Source organism: Protopterus annectens, chromosome 4.part1 (assembly GCF_019279795.1).
Source record: "Protopterus annectens isolate FY-2018-M chromosome 4.part1, PAN1.0, whole genome shotgun sequence".
In the NCBI taxonomy this organism is placed as follows: Eukaryota; Metazoa; Chordata; order Ceratodontiformes; family Protopteridae; genus Protopterus; species Protopterus annectens.
The window spans coordinates 558,542,045-558,568,547 of record NC_056734.1 but is presented as its reverse complement, the minus strand read 5'-3'; the positions used below and the strand labels follow the sequence as shown (position 1 = coordinate 558,568,547).

At 40.8% G+C, this 26,503-nt stretch overlaps 1 protein-coding gene across 1 annotated transcript in view; it reads left to right on the top strand.

Annotated features, from left to right (window-relative positions):
* The window catches only part of SGPP2 (sphingosine-1-phosphate phosphatase 2), a 1,416,879-nt gene that overhangs the window by 889,208 nt on the left and 501,168 nt on the right, over positions 1-26,503 (top strand). The window lies entirely within an intron of this gene.

Below are 26,503 nucleotides of genomic sequence, written 5' to 3'. Positions count from 1 at the left end.
GAAGCGTCCTCATGGGGAGTCTCTGTTCCTCCCTGCTCTTACATGCCTGTTGAGAGAACAAGGGAATATGATTCCTCAGATGAGGATCTAGATTATGAGGAGAGATCCCCTACATACTTCTTTCAAATTCCTTCTCCTCTAAACTATGGTTCTGAGGAAGAAGATTCTTTAAGCCCAGATTTCTCCTTGGAAGAATTATTCTTTGGGGATATTGTTGCTTGTATGATGGAGTACTTTAAGTGGGATTGCTCCCCTGTCTCTGACATCCAAAAGAGATATGAGCTTCTACAAATGGAATCTCCTAACCCATTGGCAGTTGCTCCTGTGTTTGCAGCACTTTTGGACACCTTCTCTGCTGCCTTGTATCTCCTGAATCTCTACTCCCTGGCCCCTAAAAACCTGACAGGTTGTATAAGGTGCTTGAGGACCACAAGTTCGTGTTTAAATGGCCTCCTGCTGACCCTTCTTTGATTTCGGTCCCAGCTGATAAGCCTTCTAAACTTTTGCCTTCTTATACGCTCCTTTCTTCTGTTAAGGCTAATAGAGCTGTGGAAAGGCTGGGTAAAAAAGTATGTATGGCTGTCACATTGTCATTTCACACTATTAATTACCAAACTTAAATGACCAAGTATGTCTTGGCTGTCCTTTCTCACGTAGCTGAAGTTGTGTCTGATCTGACTGATTCAGAAGGGAAAGCTTCAGCTCTTTCCCTGCTTGGATCCACTTCCCAGGTCACTCGTCACTCTGTCAAACATAGTTATATTGCTGCAGATGCCTCTTCTAGAGCTGCTGCTTTTGGTTCTGTGATGAGGCATTAGTCTTGTCTTTGTCTTCAGGTCTTGCCTGATGATACTAAGACCAAACGTTTGGATGCTGCTTTGGATAATAAAAAATCTTTTTGGGACAGCTGCTGCTGACATTTTAAGTCTCAACAGGATAAGGGTAAGGCTTTGCAGGAAGTCAAGCATATTTTTGCCTCCCCTATACCCAAATTTCAAAGGAATTACCCTTCTAAACCTACCTTTGTTTGTGGGTAGACTCGCCAACTTCTCAAAGGTAAGAAAGGGTCCAGGCATCTTCCTCCTACTAAGTCCACTCAGACTCATAAATCTCAGAGGCCTTCCTTAAAGGCAATCCTGTTTCTATTTGACATTTTCTTTTTCTTCCCCTCGGCCAGGTCCTCTTGTCTTTCACTATCTCTGTCCCTCCCAAAATGGCAGCAGATCACCACAGACTCTTTGGTGCTGTTTGTCCTTCATTAGGGTAATTTCATGGTATGGAAATATCTTCCCCTCCTTTTTAGGCATTCCACAGCCTCCTCCAGACCAACTTCCCCTTTTTCTAGAGGTTTTGTAGTCCCTTTTGGATCAGGGCACCATTCAGCCTGTTCCACCCACCCAAGTGGGAAGAGTTTTTTACTCCAGGATGTTTTTAGTTCCTTAGAAGGAGGTGACTTGGAGACCAATTCTGGACCTCTCTCTCAAAGTCCCTTCTTTGTGAGTATTCTCTCTTTAAGCTCTGTTTCCTCTTCTTTTCTTCCTCAGGTCTTCTTGGACTCTCTAGACCTCAAGGATGCCTCCACCATTCTCATGCTTCTTCTTTCCAGGCTCCATATGAGGAAGCTTCAGTGGTACCTCAGATCAGTGTGGCTTCAACATTGCCACCCCCTGGAGTTCCCTGTTCCTTTGCTTCCTTGTCCCAAACTCAAGCTCCAGTAGTGGATTCAGCAAATTTCTCTCAATCTGGACTTGCCCATTCATGCTGCACTTCCTTCCCAAGAACTGTTCACAAATACCTCAGACCTGGGGTGGGGTGCAACTTGTGGCCCTCTGAAACTTCAGGGTCTCTTGTCTGTTCATCAGAGCTTAGAGCATATCAGTGTAAAAGAGAAGAGGGCTTTGCTTCTGGCTGTACAGGCCTTTCATTCTCTTTATCTCCCCAGCCCCCTGAAAAATTTTCATGGACAACACCACCATGATGTGGTATATCAACAAGTGAGGGTATGAGGTCTTATCTCCTTTGCAGGCCTGGGATCTGGCTGTCAGTTATCAGGTGACTCTTCTAGCACTTTACATTCCTTCGGAGCACAGTCTAGTGGCGGACTGTCTGAGCAGGTCCAGAACACAGGCTCATGAATGGATGCTTTCCAGATATGTGTTCCTGGACATAGTCCATCAATGGGTATTCAATGAGGTATTCCTCAGGTAGATCTTTTAGCCTCCCCTCTGAACAGACAACTTCCTCTATTCTCTTCAAGAGTAGCAAGTCCCTTTCCTCCCCTTCCTCTGATGCCAAGAGGGCTACACATGATCAATCAGGACTATCCCAAAATCTTGTTAGTGACTCCCTTTTGGCCCAGACAGCACTGGTTCCCCCATCTTTTTCATCTGGCAAAAGGGCAATCACCACAGGTTACCTCTCCAGGTGGATCGCTTATCTATCCTCACCTGTCCACTCTTCAGATGACAATGTTGGCGATAGGGTTTTGATCCATTTTTAGGGACATCTTTTCTGGGGACATGCTTCGGGTTCTGCAAAAAACCAGGAAACAGACTACCAGAAAATCATATATGTCTAAATGGAAAAGATTTTCTGTTTGGTGTCTCTCTCACCAACAGGATCCCTTCTCAGTAGGGGCTCCTGTAGTTCTCTCATTTGTGTGTGATCTGCTCCATGCTGGCTTGGCATATTCTTCAGTCAAAGCTCACCTGTCAGCTGTCTCTGCTTGTCTGCCGTTGAACCCTACTCTGGCCTCTTGATTTGACGTTAAGCAGTTTCTGAAAGGTATCCTTCATATTAAGCCCAAGAAAGCCTATTCCTCCTTCTTGGGATCTCAGTTTTGTTCTTGAAAATTTGACTGAGGCTCCTTTTGAACCTGTTAGTTCACATTCCTTGCAACTTTGTGCTCTACTGCTGGCTTTTACTTTGGCCAAGAAAGTGTCTGAGCTTCAGGGTCTTATGGCCATTCCTCCTTTTTTCATTTTTCACAGAGACATGGTGTCTCTACATACTATTTCTTCTTTTAGGCCCAGGGTGGTTAATGAGTTGTCCCTTAATACGTCTATTCACTTTCCTTCCTTTTTTCCTAATCCAGAGTCTGCGAGTGAAAAGGTTCTCCACACAATGAACCTACATAGACAGCTTAGATATTATTTAGATAAAGCAAAGGTTATTCGCAAATCTGAGCAGCTTTTTGTTTCTTGTTTTCCTGGGTCTTTGGGTTTAGCAAACCATCTCCTCCTGGATCTCTAAGGCCATTTCCTTTTGTTATTCCTTTCATGGAAAATGTCTTTCTTTATCTGTAAAGGCACATTCTTCTAGGGTGGTTGCCTCTCCTTGTGCCTTTTCAGGGGTCTGTACACCAATTCCATCTTTGAAGCTGTTACTTGGCCCTCTGTTCATACTTTTACTAAGCCTTACAAATTAGATATTTCCAGGGCCAGGGCAGATTTTTGCCAGGGCTATTATGCATGGGTTACTAGATGGGCTCTTCTGTGCCTTCCTCTTCCCAGATCTCTTAGCTCTTGTGTTCTCCCTTCAGTGACGAGTACTCAGCAGTGATATGAAATGACATATTACAGTTGTGCAAAACCTTACCATAACAGTAACTGTCCTTTCATATTACTGTTGCAGTATTCAGTCCCTAACTGTTTTACCATTATGAAACAAACGTGCTTTTTCTCGTTAAATATTATTGCATATCCTGGTGACTGTGTCTTTTTTGTTTTTATTAGAGTTGTGTGGCATGGTGGGAATTTGAATTTGTGGTTCTCTTCTGCTACTTTATGAATGCAGTATTCTGTATGACTGCTATTATTCTTAAAGATCTGTGTCCAAAATCCCATTCCTCACTTATTTCTTGAATTACCTCCTGCTTCATCATCATCCCTTTCCTCTTTGAACTTTAGCTTTCTGTGTGTTTTATGTATAACCTTTAATGTGTAGCTCTATATTTTCCCTTTAAATCAAGTAATCATAAACCTCCTTGTTCTGTTAGGAAGATCAACTTATCCCACTTGACTCTTGCCTTCTTCCCCTCCCATATAAAATCCTTCAACTCTTAATTACTTCCCACAACTGTTTCTCTCGTTGATAAAAATAAGACTGACCTATATGTAAAACTACAGGGACTAAAAACATTTTTACTGCTTGTAGATTGCTATTCTCAGTTTTTGTAGTCTTTTGTTCAGTCTCTTTCCACATATCCTTAGCAGCTTTAACAGAATCTTTTCTAATCCATTCTCCTAACTACTTCATTTTATCATTATAAATATGGGTACTGCTGCACCGATTCATATGTGGATACAAAGTTTATAGCCTTGGTTTTATCTCTCTTAATCTTGTATTCTGGAAAAAAAACTGAACTCTCTCAGAATGTTCCACAGCACTGAGATGTCCTTTTCTGGTTCCATTAGGTGCAAATAAAGCCAGCTTTTCTTGAATACCATATCAATTATGTCCTTGAATTGTTGTGTCCATTTTTTCTTTGCTAATGGTTCTAAATACAATTCAAATAACAAAGGGGAAAGAGGACACCCTTACCTAGTTTGTCTGTTCAGACACGACTTATCAGAGAGGAACCCTCCCACTTTGATTTTTACCGCCGATCCCTCGTATATCCTTCTAATTAACGTTATTATATCAGGAAATGTAAATGCTTCATTGCTTTACTCATAAAATCCAAGCATACTCTGTCATATGTTTTGTTTGCATCAATACCCACCAATATCAGCTGTATTTTCATGCATTATACTTCTCTCTGTATCACAACTGTTCTATTAATGTCAGATCTTTGCCTCCTGTATACAAAACCACATTGGACCATATCTATCAGTTTTGGCATAGCCTTTGCCATTCTTTTAGCCATTATAGACATAAACACTTTATAAGCATGGTTTAAAATTGAAATGGGCCTATATGAAGCTGGATTAAATGGGCCTTTATTGTGTTTAGGTATTACTGCCACCACAGCTTTTTTCCAGGATGTTGGTGCATACCCTCCTTTTAAAATGTTCATCGTGTTTCACTGTTGCAGTCATTACACTTGGGTTATCCTGTTGGCAGGCTACCCGCAGTCGGCCAGAATTCCAAATTCCTGGTCCGCCGTCGGTTGCTGTCGCCTCTTCCCTGATGTCAGTTCGCCAGGGGTATAAAAGATGCAGCCAACGCCATTTTCTTCAGTCTTTCTTGCCGCGCGGTGCCCGAAGCAAAAGCAGTTCACAAGTGCCGGTCGGCCGACTCCTGAGATTTTCGTAATTGAATTTCAGATCTGAAGTCTTCAATAAAGCTAAGTACCCCACTGGGGAAACTTTTTTCTTGCTCCAGGCCGATGTCAGAAAAAGTTAACAATTGCATTTCTTGTGGAAAGCAAGTACCTCATAAGGATTTTCATTCTTACTGTATTCCTTGCCTAGGCCCTGATCACGACGTTGCTAGTTGTCGGTTTTGTGCTAGATTTAACCAATGCACTATAAAGCGTCTGTACGATTTTGCTTTTCATTACTTTGGCCGAAGGTTTAACTATGTAATGCCGTCGGAACAACCGACGACTGGAATTCATAAAAAGTAAAAGGATAAAGAAAAGGACAGGCATCCGAGGTCCAAAACCGACGACAAAGCCTCTTCTAAGCCAGTCGCCGGTTCACCGGTGCTCAGTAAGATGCTTTCGCAGCCCCTGACTCCTGCTACCTCAGAGCCACAGGCTGCCTCCAACTCCCACGTGGAGACAACTAGGCCTCTGGATACTCAAGGTATTGGCCCTTCGGAAATTAATCCCTCAGATGGGTCCGGAGCCGCTGAGCAGGCATCAGCTTCTGAGGGTGTTTTCAGACCTACAGAACTTTATATAAAGCCTACTTCAGCATCCAAGGCAAAGTCTAAAGCAGTTTTAAAGACAAGGAAACAAGTACAGCATTCTCCAGGACAGATTTCTATGCCTAAGAAACAGATGCTGAAAATGGCCGAAGACCTAATTACTTTGATCAGGGGTTCCCATCCCCCTCCTGAAAAGAGGCCTAGGCAAGACACTGAATATTATTCCTCTGATCAGATTTCCATTTCCTCTGATTCCTCTTCAGAACAGGGATATTCTATTCCTCCCTATGAGGATTCTGATGCTGAAGATTCTATTCCTTCAGCTTCTCCTCCTGAGGATTACTCATTTGGGGAAACCCTGCAAACCATGAGGGAACATTTCCACTGGGAGAGCCAGGATTATTCAGATTCTAAGAAAAGGCTTAGAGACTTTCTGTTACTGCCTCAGCACAGACCTCTTGCAATTCCTCCTGTTCTAGACATAGTAGATGATGTATTTTCAGAGTCCGGCCTGTCTCCAGACTCTTTACCTCCTGCACCTGTTAAGCCGGACAGATACTACAGGGTTCCAGATTCCCATAAATTTCTGTATAAAAACCCTGCTGCTGACCCAGAAATTATCTCACAGGGTCCCAAAGGGGTCAAGGCTGCTTCTGCTAAAAACCCTGTCCCCTCAGATAGAGATTCTAGGGCTCTGGACAGATGGGGGAAAAAAGTCTACACTTCTACTACCTTGGCTGTAAGGGCTTTAAATTGTCAGTTTCATATGCTCAAATGTCAGCAATACTTAATGTCTTTGTTAAAACAAAAAATGTTGACAAATTCTGAATGTTCTGAGAACAAAGAATTGCAGGATTTATTGCATGTAGCTGAACAAGTGGGAAAACATACTTTGCAATGTGGTTATGATTCACTGGAGGCCTCGTGCAGGGCCGCTGTTACAGGTTCTGTTATTAGAAGGCATGCTTGGTTAAAGGAACAGAATCTGCCTGATCATGTTAAAGCAAAATTATTGGATGCTCCATTACAGCATGATACTTTGTTTGGTGTTAAGGCAGAAGAGGTGTTGAAGAAAATGGAGGATGAAGCTAAATCTATGCAGACAGTAAAGGATTTCTTACAGGTACAGCCACCCAGATTTAGCAGGAACTGGCCTTCTAAGAATTGGTCCTTTCCAGTGTCAGACAGGCCACAAAGAGGCAGATTCAGATGCCCTAGAGGCAGGCAACAGCCCCAGGGCTCATACAGGCCCAGACAATGGGGTGCTGCTACCTCCATAAGCGGAGAAGACAAGTCACAGCCTTATAGGAAACAGTCCCAATGACTTCCCTCTGCCAATGCCAAGCACTTATCTTTTGGCAGCTCCCTTAGGGGGAAAGCTAGCACTTTTTTCACAAAATTGGCACAGGATCACCCAGGACAAATGGGTCTTAAATATAGTCTCTCAGGGCTACAGGTTCCACTTTCACACCCTTCCAAAGGCAAAAGGTATGCCAGACCTGCCACACAATCAATGGGCAGAGGCACAAAAACAAGTTTCATCTCTCATGGACATGAGGGCTATTCAGCCAGTGCCACAACAAGAGCAGGGACAAGGATTTTACTCAAGACTTTTCTTAGTACCAAGAAAGGACAAAGCCTGGAGATCAGTTCTGGACCTGTCTATTCTAAACACTTTTCTGGACGTTCCAAAATTCAAAATGTTGACTCTGCAGCAGCTTCTGCCCATGCTGGGCAAGAAGGCTTGGCTTGTAACTTTGGACCTCAAAGAGGCATACCTGCATGTCCCAATCAGACAATCTTGAGGAAGATACCTCAGATTCATAGCTGGCTCAATGCACTACCAATTCTCTGCACTGTCCTTTGGCTTATCTACTGCGCCCAGGGTCTTCACAAAATGTCTGGCACCAGTAATTGCATTTTGCAGACAAAGAGGAACTCAAATATTTCCCTACTTGGACGGCTGCCTTATTCAAGCAGAGACCAAATACATTCTACTAAAGCATCTGGCGTTTGTAAAAAGATTGCTAATTTGCCTAGGGTACAAAGTAAATGAAAAGAAATCAAAACTAGTACCCTCTCAAGAGATAATATTCCTGGGTGCAAGCTTAAATACAACTGCCCAGATGGCTTATCTCACGCCAGACAAACAAAGGCAACTGACTTCTTACTTCGAAAACATGGCAACAAAGATCCAGTTATCTGCAAGAAAAATTCTGCAGGCTCTGGGCTACATGGCATCCTGCATTCTACTAATTCTATATGCAAGACTGCATATGAAGAAACTACAATGGTACCTAAAAAGTGTTTGGACTCAACATTGCCACAGCCTGGAAACATTAATTACTCTCATTCCCTGCCTGCAACAGGAGTTTCGATGGTGGGCACAGGCCTGTCACCACAACAAGGGACAGCCATTCACTTTACCCACAGCCAGGCAGACACTAACAATGGATGCATCAGATTATGCCTGGGGGGCACACATGGCAGGAAAATGTATTCAGGGCACATGGCCCACAAGCCAAATGCATCTTCATATCAATCAAAAAGAGATGCTAGCTGTTCAGAATGCCCTGACAGCCTTCAAGGACCTTCTTCATCCAGGACAACTGCTGATAAAGACAGACAGTACTACAGTCATGTGGTACATAAACAAGCAAGGAGGCACACATTACTACCCCCTCTGCAGACAAGCCATGACATTGTGGAACACACAGCATTGACTTGTCAAGTACACCTGCAAGCACAATTCCTGCCAGGAAAGACAAATAATTTGGCAGACGAACTAAGCAGAAACCTCATGGATCCTCATGAGTGGAAACTAGATCCACAAATCTTCAGAATAACAGGTAAATGGGGATGCCCAGACATAGATCTATTTGCCTCCCCTCAAAATTGCCAGCTACAGTGATTCTGCACTCAGACTTATCACGAACAAGTATGGAAAGTGGACGCCCTTTCATTCAGCTGGAAAGCCCTCTCATTATAAGCCTTCCCTGGAAAGCCCTCTCATTATAAGCCTTCCCTCCTCTGCCTCTCCTCCGCAAGGTACTCCTAAAAGTCAGACAAGAGAAGCCAAAAATGATCCTGATTGCCCCAGACTGGCCACATCAGCACTGGTACCCAATCCTAAAGAGCTTGTCTCAAGGCCCAGCCTGGACATTACCTCAAATTCCTCATTTGCTGACATAACAAAACAATCAGATCCTACACAGCCAACTCAGAACCCTGAGTGTGGCTGCATGGCGGATAATGTAACCATTCAGAACACACCTCTCTCTAAAGCAGTTATGGATGTTATTTTGGAGGCCAGGAGGCCCAGCACCAGAAAATCTTATGCACAAAAATGGAAGAAATTCTGTGCTTGGAACCAGGCACAAGGAATTGACACGCTTGTTCCAAATATTTTTCAGATTTTACAATACCTAACTGAGATGCTGGACAAAGGCCTATCCTTCTCATCAATTAAGATCCATGCCTCTGTCATTTCAGCTCATTACAATACGGACCCACCTATTTTCTCTCATCCACTGCTAAGGCAGTATCTCAGAGGGGCCATAAACATAAGACCTCCAAGGACAGCTCCAATACCTGCATGGGACCTCAATTTTGTCTTGGAAAAACTCACACTGCCTCCTTTTGAGCCAGCCAATACAGCTGAGATAAAATACTTATCATGGAAAACAGCTCTTGTCCTAGCAATAACTTCAGCAAGAAGAGTCTCAGAATTACAGGCACTCATGGCTGTGAAACCTTTTATTATTTTCCATCCGGACAGGGTTTTTCTAAGGACAAACCCAACATTTATGCCTAAGGTAGTGTCCAGTGTGACCCTTAACCATACCATACATTTGCCTACCTTTTATCCAAACCCGCAGAATAAGGGGGAGAGACTTCTGCATTCTTTGGACATACACAGACAGCTACGCTTTTACTTGGACAAGACTAAAGCTTTCAGAAAGACTGAGCAACTCTTAGTGGCATATGCTGCAGGATCGCAAGGGAAAGCTATTTCAAAGCAGACTATTTCAAAATGGATAGGCCACTGCATTCGTTTCTGCTATTCACAACATGGCAAATCAGTGCCTAAGGGCATTAGGCCACATTCTACCAGAGCAGCAGCCACTTCAGCAGCCTTCCTCAGAGGAGTACCAACCAAGGACATTTTGGAGGCTGCAACCTGGACTTCAGTGCACACTTTCACAAAGCATTACCACTTACCTCTTTACTCTAAATCCAGAGCAGGCTTTGCCACTGCAGTTCTGCAGGGCCTCATAGCCACTCCTAATTCTATTTAGACCCAGCCACCCAACCTCAGCTTTGGGATTCAACCCAAGTGTAATGACTGCAACTGTGAAACACGATGAACATAGTACAACTGTGTACCTGCCATAAATGTAGATGTTCGAGTGTATTCACTGTTGCAGTCCAGGTTACCCTCCCACCATCCCCCTTTCATTGCTAGGACTTATCTGTACTTCTCTATTCTATACAACGTATGTGGTGTATTTGCTTGTAGATGAAGGTTATGTGCATGCTTTTTTATGATCAGAATTTTTTAGCCTACCCTTTTGGGGGCACCTGACATCTGGGGCAAGAAAAACTGAAGAAAATGGCATCGGCTGCATCTTTTATACCCCTGGTGCACTGACATCAGGGAAGAGGCGACAGCAACCGATGCCAGACCAGGACTTTGGAATTCAGGCCGACTGCGGGTAACCTGCCAGCAGGATAACCCAAGTGTAATGACTGCAACAGTGAATACACTCGAACATCCACATTTATGGTAGGTACACAACTGTACTTTCCTGTTAAATACAACCTTCCAGATCTTTATCCTCCTAGCTTCTAAACTCCCACAGGAATACCATCGATTCCTAGATTCTTTCCTGTAGATTGGTTATACATCACCTTTTGTATCTCACCTCCTCCTATCTTAACTGTTAGTTGTTCATCCTCATCTCTCTCTATCCTTGGCATATTTAAATCTTCCATAAATATTTCCATTTGGTCTTTTTCTTGATTTCTGCACTTCTGTTTTATACAAATTTTCATAAAATCTCTGAAATATCTCTAATACTTCTATAGGATCTCTGGTTATTTTTCTTGTTATAGGCTCCCTAAGTTTGGCAACAACCCTTTCCACTTTCTGTCACCTAAGTCATTGTGCCAAAAATGTTTGTGCTCTGGAGTTATCAAAAACAGTTGCTTTTTCTAAACTGATGTGTATTATTCAAGTACTCCCTTATTTTTTTCTCATTAGAACTCTGCAAATTGCACCTCTTTTTGTTCTGTGAGAGTCCCTTTATTTAGTTCATAGGTTCATAGGAGATTACTAGATTAACGGCTTAAGAGCCCTTACAAGCCTAGCCATTATTATCCAAATTTTGCTCAATTTGTGATCCCTAAGGGCTAGAGTATGGTTTAGGTTTGTGCCTATACCTTTGATTATTTTTACAGACTGTCCCTGTCAATGAGAAACATGTGCACTACCTCATGAGTGACTTTACGATTCCTCATCCATTGATCCAAACTGTGTTTGAAGAATGTCAGGGAAAGACTGTGCTTTATGCGAATAGGAAGCCTGTTCCAGAGAAGGGATAATCTCTGAGACACACATGTCTCTCCAGCATGTTACGCTCATGTCACTAACCAGGTTTAGATCCCTAGATCAGGTGACCCTCATGCAATTTGTCTTGCAAATATGTAACAGTTCCATCGGGGCTGGATTTGTGAGTGCCTTGTAAGTTGGGCATAGATCACCCCTTCATCCCTTAATAGTGAGTAGGAGACAGAGGAAAGGGGATAGGGTTTTTAGTCTATTCACATAGGACATGTTGTTTACAACCCCTTTGTATGGAACCTGTGACTGCTCCAGCTGTTGCAAGTGCTTGGTCAAGTACATGCCAAAAGATGCATTGAACTCTATTATTGCCCTAATGAGAGGCAAGTACATTGGGATTATAACTTTCTTTGATTTGGATGCCATGCCTTTACATATAAGCTGTGTCACATAGAAGGACCTAATCAGCACTGTGGACACATAGAGGTCAAAGTTCAGGTTACTGTCTATCTGTGTACCTAGATCTCTCACCTCTGAATCCACTCTTGGGGTGTGATATTAATATTGTAACTTGCAGTGGTATATGATGTCCCAAAAGATGTGATTATCTATTTTTTTGCATTTAGTTTTAGGCTATGGATCTGGCACCAATCATCTCTCTGAGTCAGAACCTTCTAAAGGGATAGGATTCAGTGATTGCCCCTAACTTGCAGCCATTAGCAAACTTAGCAAAAGGCCTTCTACATTAGGCTTGACTTCAGAGAAGTATATACTGAGCAGAAGAGGTCCCAGCACTGAGCCCTGTAGCACACCACTAGTAACTGCCCTCTTGTTGGATCTGGATTCACCCACTCTAACAATATGTGTCGTCTGTCAGCCATTTGGCTGTCCATCTGGTGATGGAGGGATTTATGCTGAGTTTTAATCTATAATACCTGAGCGGAGAATTGTGTCAAATGGCTTAACCAGGTCAAGGTAGGCAATATGCACTGTTTTACCCTCATTCATTGCCCTAGTGACTTTCTCAACTAAGTTCACCAGATTAAACAGGCATGACCTTTCCTTGACAAAGCCAGACTGGGTTGAGTCCAGTGTTTGGAGGTTTCCTGTGTTGTTATTTGAGGTCCATCAATATTCTTTCCATAGCCTTGCATATAAACCTAGTCAAACTTATGAGTCTGTAATTTCCCAGGTCTGTTGATGGCCCCCTTTATGCAGAGGGAGGCCTGTTGCTGTCGTCCACACCACAGGGACAATGCCTGTCTGGAGGCTGTGGTGAAAGAGAGTCTAGTGGGCCTGATAGGGCCTGTTTCAAACTGTTTAATATGCATCCTAGCATATTGTGCGACTCATCAGAGCTGTGTTTTTAGCTTTAGAGTGCGCAATGGTGAACTGTTCTTTGATGATAACTGATAGAAGAATAGTGGATGGTATTTCTTGGGGGGTAACTGGAGGTGATGGGGATGTGAAATTTGAGCTGAATTTATTGGACAGCAGACTTTCTTATATCTTCTGTCTGAGTATAGGTGATGACTATAGGTGATGCCATCTACAACTAATTCCACACATTGTTGGGTGCTGCCCTTAATATTGCAGATATAAATGAAAAATGCCTTATGGTTATCCTTAATTTAGGAGGCTATTTTTGCCTCAACACTTGCTTCTGAAGACTTGACTGTTCCCCTAATTTGCTTGTTTAGGCTAATGAGGGAGTTTCTGCTGTGTTGCTCACATTATCTCTTGCTTCTAGACAGGATTTTCTTTCATTTTGAAACCTGTTTATACCAGGGGTCCACCAGGATGACTTGTTTTTGTGGTTTGTCCTAAGCTTATTTTGGTCTGGCAGTGCCATTTCTGTGCAGTTGTTTATATGGTCACACAGGGCTTTTGTGTATGCCTCCGCATAGATGTCTGCATTTTATGGGTTTGGGGGTGCTTGGAAATTAGCTATGCCATCACTTAATAGGAGGTAGTTTGCATTAGAAAAGTTCTTGGCTTTAGGGTTAGGTGAGGTTTCTGGTTTTACATTTATTTAAAGGGAGAACACTTTGTGATCTGATCTAACCAGTGAGAACATCACAGCTGGGAGGGGGGGTACAACGTCCTCCTGTATTTGTGAGTACTTGGTCTAGTATATTTGTACCCCTAGTGAGAGTGCAAACTAGATGCATTGGAAACTGACAGTCTAGAAATCTTTAAGTCTGCATGTTAGTGATTATGTATGCTTCTCAGCTAATGGTGGTGGTGTTGAAATCATCCATGAGTGTGGTACTGGGTTGAATAGTAAGTGATTCTAGTAAATTCAGGGTTTTCTGGTTCATGGTGTATGAACTGTAGCAAGCAGTGTTATGGTAATGGATTTTTCCTATGGTTAGTTGGACATGGAATAACTCCAGTATGTCACTGTTTGACCAGTCTTGAGATGTGCTTATCCTTTATATAGATGGATATACCTCCACATTTTGCCCTTTCATGTGCAGTGGCTGATTAGTGCGTGTGAAAGGCATTATAGCCATGCATTGCCAGGGTTCTTTCTGTGGATTTGAACCATGTTTCAGTAACTGCACAGACGTCAACATTCTCCAGGGTGAGGAGTGCTTCCCTTGAGTCTTGTTTCTTATTGAGACTCCTTGTATTGAACAGTAATACCTTTAGCTTATCCTAAGTACATTTTTATTTATTTTATTTATTTATTTAATTTGTTTATTGGGAAAGTCCCCTGGGCCTAACCGAGCCCATTTTCAGTGGAGGCCCAGGGAGAAAAGCTACGACAAGAACATAGATGCAGAAAATATTAAACATTAATTGGTACAAAAGTAGATACAGTGTTACAGATGGTGATTACAGTAATATATACAGAATATATACATTAAAGCAGGAGTTTTCTTTGTTGCCAGATGAATTCAATCAGAAAGGTATATACAGAGATATATTACTCAGCATTATTGTACCAGTATCATCAAATGATAAAAAAATAATGATTATGGAGAAAATATCATCAGTCAGCAGTAGCACAAAGCATAGGAGTTTAGTTATCATATAAGAAGAAGGAGGAGGTTAGGTTATAGAGCAGGTACATAGCCAGGAAGAGTTGAGATGATTTTTCAGCATTTGTTTGAAGGTGGTGGTGCTGCCTGTGTTTCTTATAGAAGGTGGAAATGAGTTCCATAGTTTGGTGACGGTGAAGGAATAGAGGAGTTGATCATCAGGTGAGGTGGGCTTTTCTACTTTTAGAAGTAGATGATTTTCAGATCTTAGTTGCCTGCTGGGTTGATATTGGGTGAGTAGTGTTGAGAGAGCAGGACAGCCTGTGGGTCTGTAGATTATTTTGAGTACTGTAGTTAGTTGAGTGAATGAGAGATGGTGGGGGAGTTCCAGCCATTCTAATTGTTTCAGTGAGTTACAGTGGTGGGATGAGAATTTGGCCTTGGTGGTAAATTTGGCTATTTTGTTGTAACACAGCTCAAGTTTGGATTTTCCAGAATTTTGGATATTAGTGAGGAAAGGGGTACCATAAAGGAGAGATGGTAATAAACAGGTGATTGCAAGGGTTTGTCTAGTAGAGTGGTTAAGAAAGTGTTGGTGCTGAGCTTTTGGTGTGTTTTTATGATGCTATTGTTTATGTGTAGATCAAAGTTAAGGTTTTCATCTGTAATAATGCCTAGTAGTTTAGCGTTTGGAACAACTTCTATAGTGATATTGTCTTGGGCTTGTATAGTGAAGTGTTTTTATCTACAGGAGTGGTTTTCTTAGGGGTAAAAAGTACTAGTTGATTGTTTTTGGATTTAGGGCAATTTGACTGTTAAGCATCCAAGATTCAGTAGAGGTGAGGGCATTCTGGGTGATTTGCCTGAGTTCATAGCTGGAATTTGCAGTGCATGTTATTGTAGAGTCGCCAGCATACTGGATTACTGCGCATTGTGGGAGAGTGGAGTAAAAGTTGTTAATAAAGATGCTAAATAAGAAAGGACCAAGTATGGAGGCTTGTGGTACCCCTGTGGAAATATTGATGAAGGGAGAGTAAGATTGTTGCCATTTGCTGGATTGCTGCCTATTGGAGAGAGCGCTATTGAACCATTATAGGGTAGGTGGGGAAATGAGGAGGCTGGATAGTTTATAGAGGAGGATTGTGTGGGAAATGATATCAAAAGCTTTGGAGAGGTCTAGGAAAAGAAGTGATTTATTTTGCCAGAATCCCATGCCCGGTTGACTGTATCTAGGAAGGAGAGGAAGGCAGTAGTAGTGCTGTGTCCTGGTCTGAAACCATGCTGAGTGGGTGACAAAATTTGTTTTTTAAGCTGGTGTTTGAGGAGTTGGGGGGCATATTGTACTATGTTGAAAAGTTTGTGCACTTGGCAATCCCTAAAAGAGGCACTATAGGGGTGAATAATGTTTTGGCCAATATCCAAAAGTCTAGTGACAGGTGAAGGCCATACAAGGTAAAGCCGCATGGTCTGTCAGTCAGTCATATTCTCCCAGGCTGGCAAATACTTGGACCCTTTGGAATGACACAAGTAGCTAAGCCAGTATAAAGTCTGTAATTTTCTGTTGCCATTGTGGCATCATCCTTGGAGATGGTAGAATGCTGCTCAATACTAGGCTCATACCTGCTTGTGACACATATTCTGAGAGCTAAATCAAGTCTCTCTTCATGTGGTCCAAGGAGGTATGTTTCAGGTCATTCAAATCCATGCAGACTATAATAGAGTCATACTGGTTCTTTGTGGTGAGTGATCTGGCAGATCCTAGCCCCTAACAGACAAGTGACTGTAACCTTCTCCTTATCCAGCCTGGTGAGAGGGACATCAGTGTGTCTCACAATGGAGTCTCCTATGACCAAAATATTGAGTTGTGTGGTATTAAGCCTTATGGGCATGATAGTTGACACACAATGAGATGTGGTTTTATCTGCTGTGAAGGGAGTTTTGTTTGCTTGCAGAGTTTCTGATGAATGAGTCTGAGGCCTTTGAGGTTTGGGTAAGTTACATGTGAGCACCTCTGCATATGTGGGTGTATGTTGCCTGGTCCTTTGTAAGTGAGTGGTGTGTGTGTGTGTGTGTGTGTGTGTGTGTGTGTGTGTGTGTGTGTGTGTGTGTGTGTGTGTGTGTGTGTGTGTGTGTGTGTGTGTGTTACTGACAACTTATTTGCATTTTTTGTGTCTGTGTGTGAGAGCCTTTTCTCCAGTGACATTGTGCATCTACATCTCTCAAGTACTGTATTCGTCTGTTTCAGAATTAAGGGGTTGTCAGTGTATGTAAGGCAATTGCTACATTGCGTCAGGATGACCATGTCCAATTCTTGATGAAGAGGTAGCAGGAAAGTGCCTCTCCATGGTTGCAGGTCCAAAAGTATGGGGGGGGGGGTGTTTGCAACCAGACGAGGGATGGGTGCTTATTTAGTGTAATCTACAGCTAGCCTATCTGGCAATGCTGACCATCTTGCAAACCAGTTGCTGTTTAAGCAGCGATAGTTCTGAATGACATAGTAATGTAATCTAGAGCTAACTAAATGCGGCAGTGCTGCCCAGCATGCAAACTAGTTGCTTCTTGAGGAGCACGGGACTGGGGAAAATTTCAGCCATAGTTTTTATATCAAAAGTACAACTTCTAGTGATTGCATATATAGACGGCACCACTAACCAAAGAAATGTGATCCTTACACAGAAGTGGAAAAAATCAAGTTTTAAACTAGGTATGTATGCAGCCCAATCAGGAAAGCACACAATAAGCTTTCCACTGGCATTTCCCAGCTCAAATAGGTGAAATTTCTCTATAGAAAACTGGCTTTCTGAACGTTGTCTGATACTAAATCCCCAAAAAACTAAAATGCTGTTATTTTCATCAACACAAACATCTACTGCTTTTACCTTTACCATAAATGCAAATGATGGCACAATAATCTCCCCTGACCCCTTTACAAAACTATTAGGTGTCATTATAGATCATCTAAAATTCTACCTACATGTAAACCAGTCGATCAAAACCATCAATAAAATACTAGAGTCACTTTACAGAATAAAAGCCTTCCTAACCCCTCCAGCCAAAATTGCCATAGCTCGCTCTCACCTTCTTTCAACACTTCTGTATGCATCCCCTCTACTCTCTAATCTAAACAAGACTGTACTTAACAAACTCTCAACCTGCTACAACCACATTGCCAGGTTTGCCACTGGGCTGCCTTTTAGGACATACCATTGTATCAATCTTAACCAGCTTGGGTGGCTTGAACTACCCAGTCTAATCCACTATAGCCAACTGATTATGGCTTATAAAATCCTTTATAATCCGGACAATACTCCTGCACTTAAAAATCTTATCACCCCCTATAACAATCCTCGACTGCTTTGATCCTCTAACAGACTACTTATTCAGACAAGCAAAATTAACAATGCAGCTGGTGACACTGTCTTTGCAAACTCTGTAGGTAGATCCTGGAACTCACTTCCAGCTGATATTACTTTACTGTCCTCCCTAGATCAATTTAAAACTAGACTCAAACAACATCTGACACTAAACTGGCTATGTCATTGTATCAAGCCTGGCTAACTCTCATCTAGAATGTGTAAAATTTGTTAATCGGCTTACTGTTTAATTTACCCCTGACTTTCACGCGAGATTAACTCTAACCTGTGGAACATGTTTATTCTTGTTTGCTTATGTGGTTATCGTCAATATTATATTTGTAACATGTTTTGTTGTTTCTGTTTACCTTGGGGCTTTTCTCCCTGGACCTCCGCTGAAAATGGACATGCATTCAGTCTGACTATCCCGGTCAACAAATGTTAAATAAATAAAAACCAGCCTTCTTCTGATAAAAGAATGCAGACTTTAACCCTCTTAATATAAAATGACTGATCTGGAGCCCAAGTGTTAGGGAACCAGAAAAACAGATGCCTAAAAGAGGTGAAAACAGCCAATATAGTGTATTCAGAGTACTACAGTTGGAAAACAGCAGCGGAAAATTGCAACTTAAAACTCTAAGAAAGTGCAGGAAAAACAATAAAGAGCACATAAATTTTCTAGAATTAGATGAGAACAAGCAGTACAAGTACAAAATAATAGTTTAGTTTTTCTTGCCAAGGATAGCTTCAGATGCAAGCAAAATCGCTCAAACTCTGACATCGTCGCCAAGCAATAACCAGCTCTGAATAACTGATCCAAGACTTGTGCAAGCATGAGGCTTGTATAGAAGCAGAAAAAAAGTTTTAAACTAGGTATGCCAACAGGCCAATCGGGTAAGCACACAATAAGTTATTCACCAGCATTTCCCAGCTCATATATATTAAATCAGCCCTTTCCAGCCACAAGAGTGCAGACTTTAACCCTCTTAATGTAAAATGACTGTTTTGGAGCCCAGGTGTTAGGGAACCACAAAAATAGATGCCTAAAAGAACTGAAAACAGCTGATACAGTGTATTTAGAGTACCTACAGGCAAATGGTATTGTTAATCCTTATCAAAAAGGAGTGTCCAGTTTCATCTTGGGTTTCATCTTCTTCTATCCAGACATATGTAATCATGTTGCACCAGCTTACCAGGACTTTCCAGTCCTGTCCATACAGACTGCACTGACTAAAGTGGTTAGGAAAGCAGTCCTTGTTGATATCAACATGAAGTATTTCTTCTCACTTTTCCTTGATACATCAGCACCTGTACTGATGCTGTACAAACTGAAGAATGCCTGATATTATTGCCTAATTATTCTGTGTGTCAGTTTGACTTGTAATTTCACTTTAAAAAGCATAAACTAAAAGTATACATGAACATAATATAGTCACGGCTAATGTGCTCCAATGACAAGAAACTGTAGTTTGTGTGTGTATGCCTCATTGTTTATGGGTGTCATAGAAGGTGGTTCTGTAGCTGACTCTAATATTGTATGATTCTTACTGATGCCAGCTAGGATGTGGAGGAACTCAAAATTATCTTGCATTATGAGTATAGACGTCTTAAAAGTCTAGACACATCACTACTGACAGCATAGTCATTACCAGAGACGGGTATGAATATTAGCAGTAGGTGGTGAAACCCGGTATGAAGGAAGTGTTGTCACTACATTGGAATCGTGTTTCTGTAACAGTGCAGGCACTGATGTTCACTAGAGTCAGGAATGCTTTCATGGAGTGCAGTTTCTTACTTAGATTTGTAGGACTAAGCAGTGCTACCTTTATACAGTCTTGATTTTGTCTCACTATTGTTGTTAGATGGAGCAGACTGAGCTTGTTCAAAAAAAGCATGAGGAGGGTGACAAAAATGTTGTCAATTATATAGACGCCTTGAGGAAGAGAGATTTAGACCATCACTGGTGAAGCTGGTAGGACTATAAATGGGTTGCTTCCAGGGTCACACATATTTGACCCTCTTGGAATGACATCAGTATCGAAGCCAATTGCTGAAGTCAATTATGTTTTGTTTGTAATGTGCCATCATTATGGGTGAGGGTAGAATGCTGCTCAAAACTAATTCCATACCAGCACTAGACACACATCTCCGCATGATCCAGGAATGTGTGTCTCAAGTCATTCACTCCCACTTGCACAATGGCCCTGTAATATATCTATCTGGGGTGAAGGGATTCTGAGGACTCTTGCGATATGTCAAACCCTAGCGCCAAAGCGATAGCTCATGGTCACCCTTTCTTGGCTAATCTTGGTGAGTGGTGTGTGTGTGCATCTCACTGTGGAGTCACCTATAATTAGGACATGTCTAAGTGTATTGGCTTAGCAAGGTTGCCTTGGGGATTTGACCTTCAGGCAGAGTGACCCTTTGTTTCATGTTTAGTGTTTTTTTAGAGCTGAAACTATAATTGACTTTTAAGAGTATCAGTATGAAGCTAATCTGTCAGTCCTAAATCTCTGAAGTCTATATAGTTTAAGCAGATATATCTTAAGTAGGAAGGCTTGTTTGTTGGTCTGGTTTAAGTGTCACTATTGGCAACTTTATGGATATTGGAAATATGTATGCATGATGCACTAACCTCCAGTAATAGTAAATGCTTGCACCGCTTACATGTAGATTCAGTTAGTGGTAGGAATAAATGGTTGTCAGTACGCACGAGGCAGCTGAGAATATGATCTGAGGAGTTTAGAGCCAGCAGGCTGGAAACGGATGGCATTTGAGACTGTGAGCTCATAGCTTCCAGGACCTGATAGGTGTGGATGCACCTAATATTAGTATCCCTAGGATAGGAGTGTTTATGCTTTTAACCCTAGTACCACAGCGAAAGTTATAAATCAGGTATTAGATGTTAGCCAGTGTAGCTGATTGCAGTGTAGTACAGTACAACAGCAATATAACCATACAGCAGAGGCCAGGCTTGTATTAAAAATACTAGTGATTGACACTCATTTGCATTGTTTTTGTCACTGAGGAAAAGAGCTGTGAGATTTACTGTGTCCACAGTTTCATTGATGGCATATGCAGTTTTATTTTTTAGAATGGCTATAACTGAGGGAATAGACATTTTCAGGCTTTTTTTACTTTAGATTAATAACGAGCATGAATTATGATAATGGGTAATTTTCAGTATAAAAACTTTGACATAATGCTTGTAAATTTTGTAAACTAGATATTTACTATTACCATTAGAACTTTAGAACAGATGTTCACTAACAGCCAGCCTAAGAAGCTAATGGTTGTGTAGAAATGCTTGGCCAGAACCTCTGCTTTGTGTAGAAACAGTGCCAGTGTTTTCTACTGTTACAACTACAGAACAATTTGCGAAGGGGGACTACAATATACAAACTTCTGAGGACATGAATGATGACTGCTTGGTAAACTAGCAGATAGAGCCATGTCCTCTCCTACCATTTTGCAAGGTTCTGCAAAGATAAACTGTTTAATACAGTTCTGTGATTAGCTTAAGAAGCATTGATATTAAACTTTCTGGCTATTCACAAGTAACACTTTACTAGGCATACTGGCCTAGCTGTCATTTGTAGGACGACTGACCTCAAGTGAAGCCCAGTAATATTTCATAATAAGTCATACATTCATAGTAATCCAAATAAATATTTAGAGCATGTCAATTAATTGAAACAGTTGCTGCATTATTGCTAGAAATGAGTCATTTTATAGAAACAGGATCACCAAAATATTGTAACCAAATGACTGAGCTCATTCAATAACATTTTTATGTATGTATTTATTTACTTAATTACTTTATTTTGGAAGCAGGATTGTTCACGTTGGCCAGGCCTACTTTCAGAGGAGCTAAAGGAGAAATCCTGCACAGCTTAAATTGTAAACACGTGATTGCCATGAGATTAGCAAACTCTATTAGTAGTTTAGTTATTTTGTAAAATGGCAATATTGTCAAAAAAAAACATTTAAAAACAACCAACAGGCAATACAAGTTATATACCAGAACAGTGACATTTTGTGCAGTAATTTTCAGATACTAGTAGCCAATTTTTAGTAAAACTGTAATTTTCAAACATAACAAATGAATCAGACAGTTAGACTAACCTTTTATGAAAGAGAGAAAATTAAGTAAAAAAATCAGTAAGATAGGGCAAGAATGGAAAAGCAGGAGAGAAATTAGAAATATATCTTAGAGAATGGGAAAAAAGGTGACTAAGGAACATAATAAACATTAACCCCAGTAATTCTGACAAGTTCACAACCGTAGGAGAAATCTAAATAGAGTTGTGGAGAGTCAAAGCTTGTTAACTAATGTTGTGAGCATTCCTTTCTTTTTTTTTAACTATGCATTAGTTAGATGATATAAAGACAAATGGTTTCCCACAGAGAAAATGATAATGTCTGGAAGGTGTGAGTAACTGTCCAGTTTGTAACTGACTGGGATTGTGCTTTATAATAAGTAAGTTTTGTTTTGTGTTAACGTTTGTATATTACCATTGCTTTTCTTTTTTATCCTGCGTTATTTATTTATTGTTTTCATTTAGAGTTCTAAGCCTTCCAAATTAGGCTACAAAGCAATGTTTAAGGCCTGGGGAGATTAATTGGTTGTAGCGTATGGCAGAATATGCAAACTGGCTTTGTATTAAGGGCGAAGAGAGCAACCATCCCAGGCGCAAGGTGTTAGGGCGGTGTGATCAATGGATACTGAACAGTACTAGCATTCATTTCCACATTGGTATTTCTGAATTACGTTATTACTATTGCAGTCAAGACTGAGATACCACAGTGCTTCATGCATGGTCTAATGGCATAGATTGTAGTAAGCATGCCTGGTATAATGGTATAGGTTGTAGTAATCCTGCGTGATATAATGGTATAGGTTGTAGTAAGCATACCTGGTATAAAGTTATATGTTTTAGTAGTCCTGTGTAGTATAATGGTATAGGTTGTAGTAAGCATGCCTGGTATAATGGTATAGGTTGTAGTAATCCTGTGTGGTATAATGGTATAGGTTGTAGTAAGCATGCCTGGTGTAATGGTATAGGTTGTAGTAATCCTGTGTGGTATAATGGTGTAGGTTGTAGTAAGCATGCCTGGTATAATGGTATAGGTTGTAGTAATCCTGTGTTGTATAATGGTATAGGCTGTAGTAAGCATGCCTGTTATAATGGTATAGGTTGTAGTAATCCTGTGTGGTATAATGGTATAGGTTGTAGTAAGCATACCTGGTATAAAGTTATAGGTTTATAGTAATCCCGTGTGGTATAATGGTATAGGTTGTAGTAAGCATGCCTGGTATAATGGTATAGGTTGTAGTAAGCATGCCTGGTATAATGGTATAGGTTGTAGTAAGCATACCTGGTATAAATGTATAGGTTGTAGTAATCCTGTGTGGTATAATGGTATAGGTTGTAGTAAGCATGCCTGGTATAATGGTATAGGTTGTAGTAATCCTGTGTGGTATAATAGTATAGGTTGTAGTAAGCATGCCTGGTATAATGGTATAGGTTGTAGTAATCCTGTGTGGTATAATGGTATAGGTTGTAGTAAGCATGCCTGGTATAATGGTATAGGTTGTAGTAATCCTGTGTGGTATAATAGTATAGGTTGTAGTAAGCATGCCTGGTATAATGGTATAGGTTGTAGTAAGCATGCCTGGTATAATGGTATAGGTTGTAGTAAGCATGCCTGGTATAATGGTATAGGTTGTAGTAAGCATGCCTGGTATAATGGTATAGGTTGTAGTAAGCATGCCTGGTATAATGGTATAGGTTGTAGTAAGCATGCCTGGTATAATGGTATATGTTGTAGTAAGCATGCCTGGTATAATGGTATAGGTTGTAGTAATCCTGTGTGGTATAATGGTATAGGTTGTAGTAAGCATGCCTGGTGTAATGGTATAGGTTGTAGTAATCCTGTGTGGTATAATGGTATAGGTTGTAGTAAGCATGCCTGGTATAATGGTATAGGTTGTAGTAATCCTGTGTGGTATAATGGTATAGGTTGTAGTAAGCATGCCTGGTGTAATGGTATAGGTTGTAGCAATCCTGTGTGATATAATGGTATATGTTGTAGTAAGCATGCCTGGTATAATGGTATAGGTTGTAGTAAGCATGCCTGGTATAATGGTATAGGTTGTAGTAAGCATGCCTGGTATAATGGTATAGGTTGTAGTAAGCATGCCTGGTATAATGGTATAGGTTGTAGTAATCCTGTGTTGTATAATGGTATAGGCTGTAGTAAGCATGCCTGGTATAATGGTATAGGTTGTAGTAATCATGTGTGGTATAATGGTATAGGTTATAGTAAGCATACCTGGTATAAAGTTATAGGTTTTAGTAATCCTGTGTGGTATAATGGTATAGGTTGTAGTAAGCATGCCTGGTATAATGGCATAGGTTGTAGTAATCCTGTGTGGTATAATGGTATAGGTTGTAGTAATCCTGTGTGCTATAATGGTATAGGTTGTAGTAAGCATGCCTGGTATAATGGTATAGGTTGTAGTAATCCTGTGTGGTATAATGGTATAGGTTGCAGTAAGCATCCCTGGTATAAAGTTATAGGTTTTAGTAATCCTGTGTGGTATAATGGTATAAGTTGTAGTAAGCATGCCTGGTATAATGGTATAGGTTGTAGAAAGCATGCTTGGTATAATGGTATATGTTGTAGCAAGCATGCCTGGTATAATGGTATAGGTTGTAGTAAGCATGCCTGGTATAATGGTATATGTTGTAGTAAGTATGCCTGGTATAATGGTATAGGTTGTAGTAAGCATGCCTGGTATAATGGTATAGGTTGTAGTAAGCATGCCTGGTATAATGGTATAGGTTGTAGTAAGCATGCCTGGTATAATGGTATATGTTGTAGTAAGCATACCTGGTGTAATGGTATAGGCTGTAGTAATCCTGTGTGGTATAATGGTATAGGTTGTACTAAGCATGCCTGATGTAATGGTATAGGTTGTAGTAATCCTGTGTGGTATAATGGTATAGGTTGTAGTAAGCATGCCTGGTATAATGGTATAGGTTGTAGTAATCCTGTGTGGTATAATGGTATAGGTTGTAGTAAGCATGCCTGGTGTAATGGTATAGGTTGTAGCAATCCTGTGTGATATAATGGTATATGTTGTAGTAAGCATGCCTGGTATAATGGTATAGGTTGTAGTAAGCATGCCTGGTATAATGGTATAGGTTGTAGTAAGCATGCCTGGTGTAATGGTATAGGTTGTAGTAATCCTGTGTGGTATAATGGTATAGGTTGTAGTAAGCATGCCTGGTATAATGGTATAGGTTGTAGTAATCCTGTGTGGTATAATGGTATAGGTTGTAGTAAGCATGCCTGGTATAAAGTTATAGGTTTTAGTAATCCTGTGTGGTATAATGGTATAGGTTGTAGTAAGCATGCCTGGTATAATGGCATAGGTTGTAGTAATCCTGTGTGGTATAATGGTATAGGTTGTAGTAATCCTGTGTGCTATAATGGTATAGGTTGTAGTAAGCATGCCTGGTATAATGGTATAGGTTGTAGTAATCCTGTGTGGTATAATGGTATAGGTTGTAGTAAGCATCCCTGGTATAAAGTTATAGGTTTTAGTAATCCTGTGTGGTATAATGGTATAAGTTGTAGTAAGCATGCCTGGTATAATGGTATAGGTTGTAGAAAACATGCTTGGTATAATGGTATATGTTGTAGCAAGCATGCCTGGTATAATGGTATAGGTTGTAGTAAGCATGCCTGGTATAATGGTATATGTTGTAGTAAGTATGCCTGGTATAATGGTATAGGTTGTAGTAAGCATGCCTGGTATAATGGTATAGGTTGTAGTAAGCATGCCTGGTATAATGGTATAGGTTGTAGTAAGCATGCCTGGTATAATGGTATAGGTTGTAGTAAGCATGCCTGGTATAATGGTATATGTTGTAGTAAGCATGCCTGGTGTAATGGTATAGGTTGTAGTAATCCTGTGTGGTATAATGGTATAAGTTGTAGTAAGCATGCCTGGTATAATGGTATAGGTTGTAGAAAGCATGCTTGGTATAATGGTATATGTTGTAGCAAGCATGCCTGGTATAATGGTATAGGTTGTAGTAAGCATGCCTGGTATAATGGTATAGGTTGTAGTAAGCATGCCTGGTATAATGGTATAGGTTGTAGTAAGCATGCCTGGTATAATGGTATAGGTTGTAGTAAGCATGCCTGGTATAAAGTTATAGGTTTTAGTAATCCTGTGTGGTATAATGGTATAGGTTGTAGTAAGCATGCCTGGTATAATGGTATAGGTTGTAGTAATCCTGTGTGGTATAATGGTATAGGTTGTAGTAATCCTGTGTGCTATAATGGTATAGGTTGTAGTAAGCATGCCTGGTATAATGGTATAGGTTGTAGTAATCCTGTGTGGTATAATGGTATAGGTTGTAGTAAGCATGCCTGGTATAAAGTTATAGGTTTTAGTAATCCTGTGTGGTATAATGGTATAAGTTGTAGTAAGCATGCCTGGTATAATGGTATAGGTTGTAGAAAGCATGCTTGGTATAATGGTATATGTTGTAAGCATGCCTGGTATAATGGTATAGGTTGTAGTAAGCATGCCTGGTATAATGGTATAGGTTGTAGTAAGCATGCTTGGTATAATGGTATAAGTTTTAGTAATCATGTGTAGTATAATAGTATAGGTTGTAGCAATCGTGTGGTATAATGGTATAAGTTGTAGTAAGTATGCCTGGTATAATGGTATATGTTGTAGTAAGCATGCCTGGTATAATGGT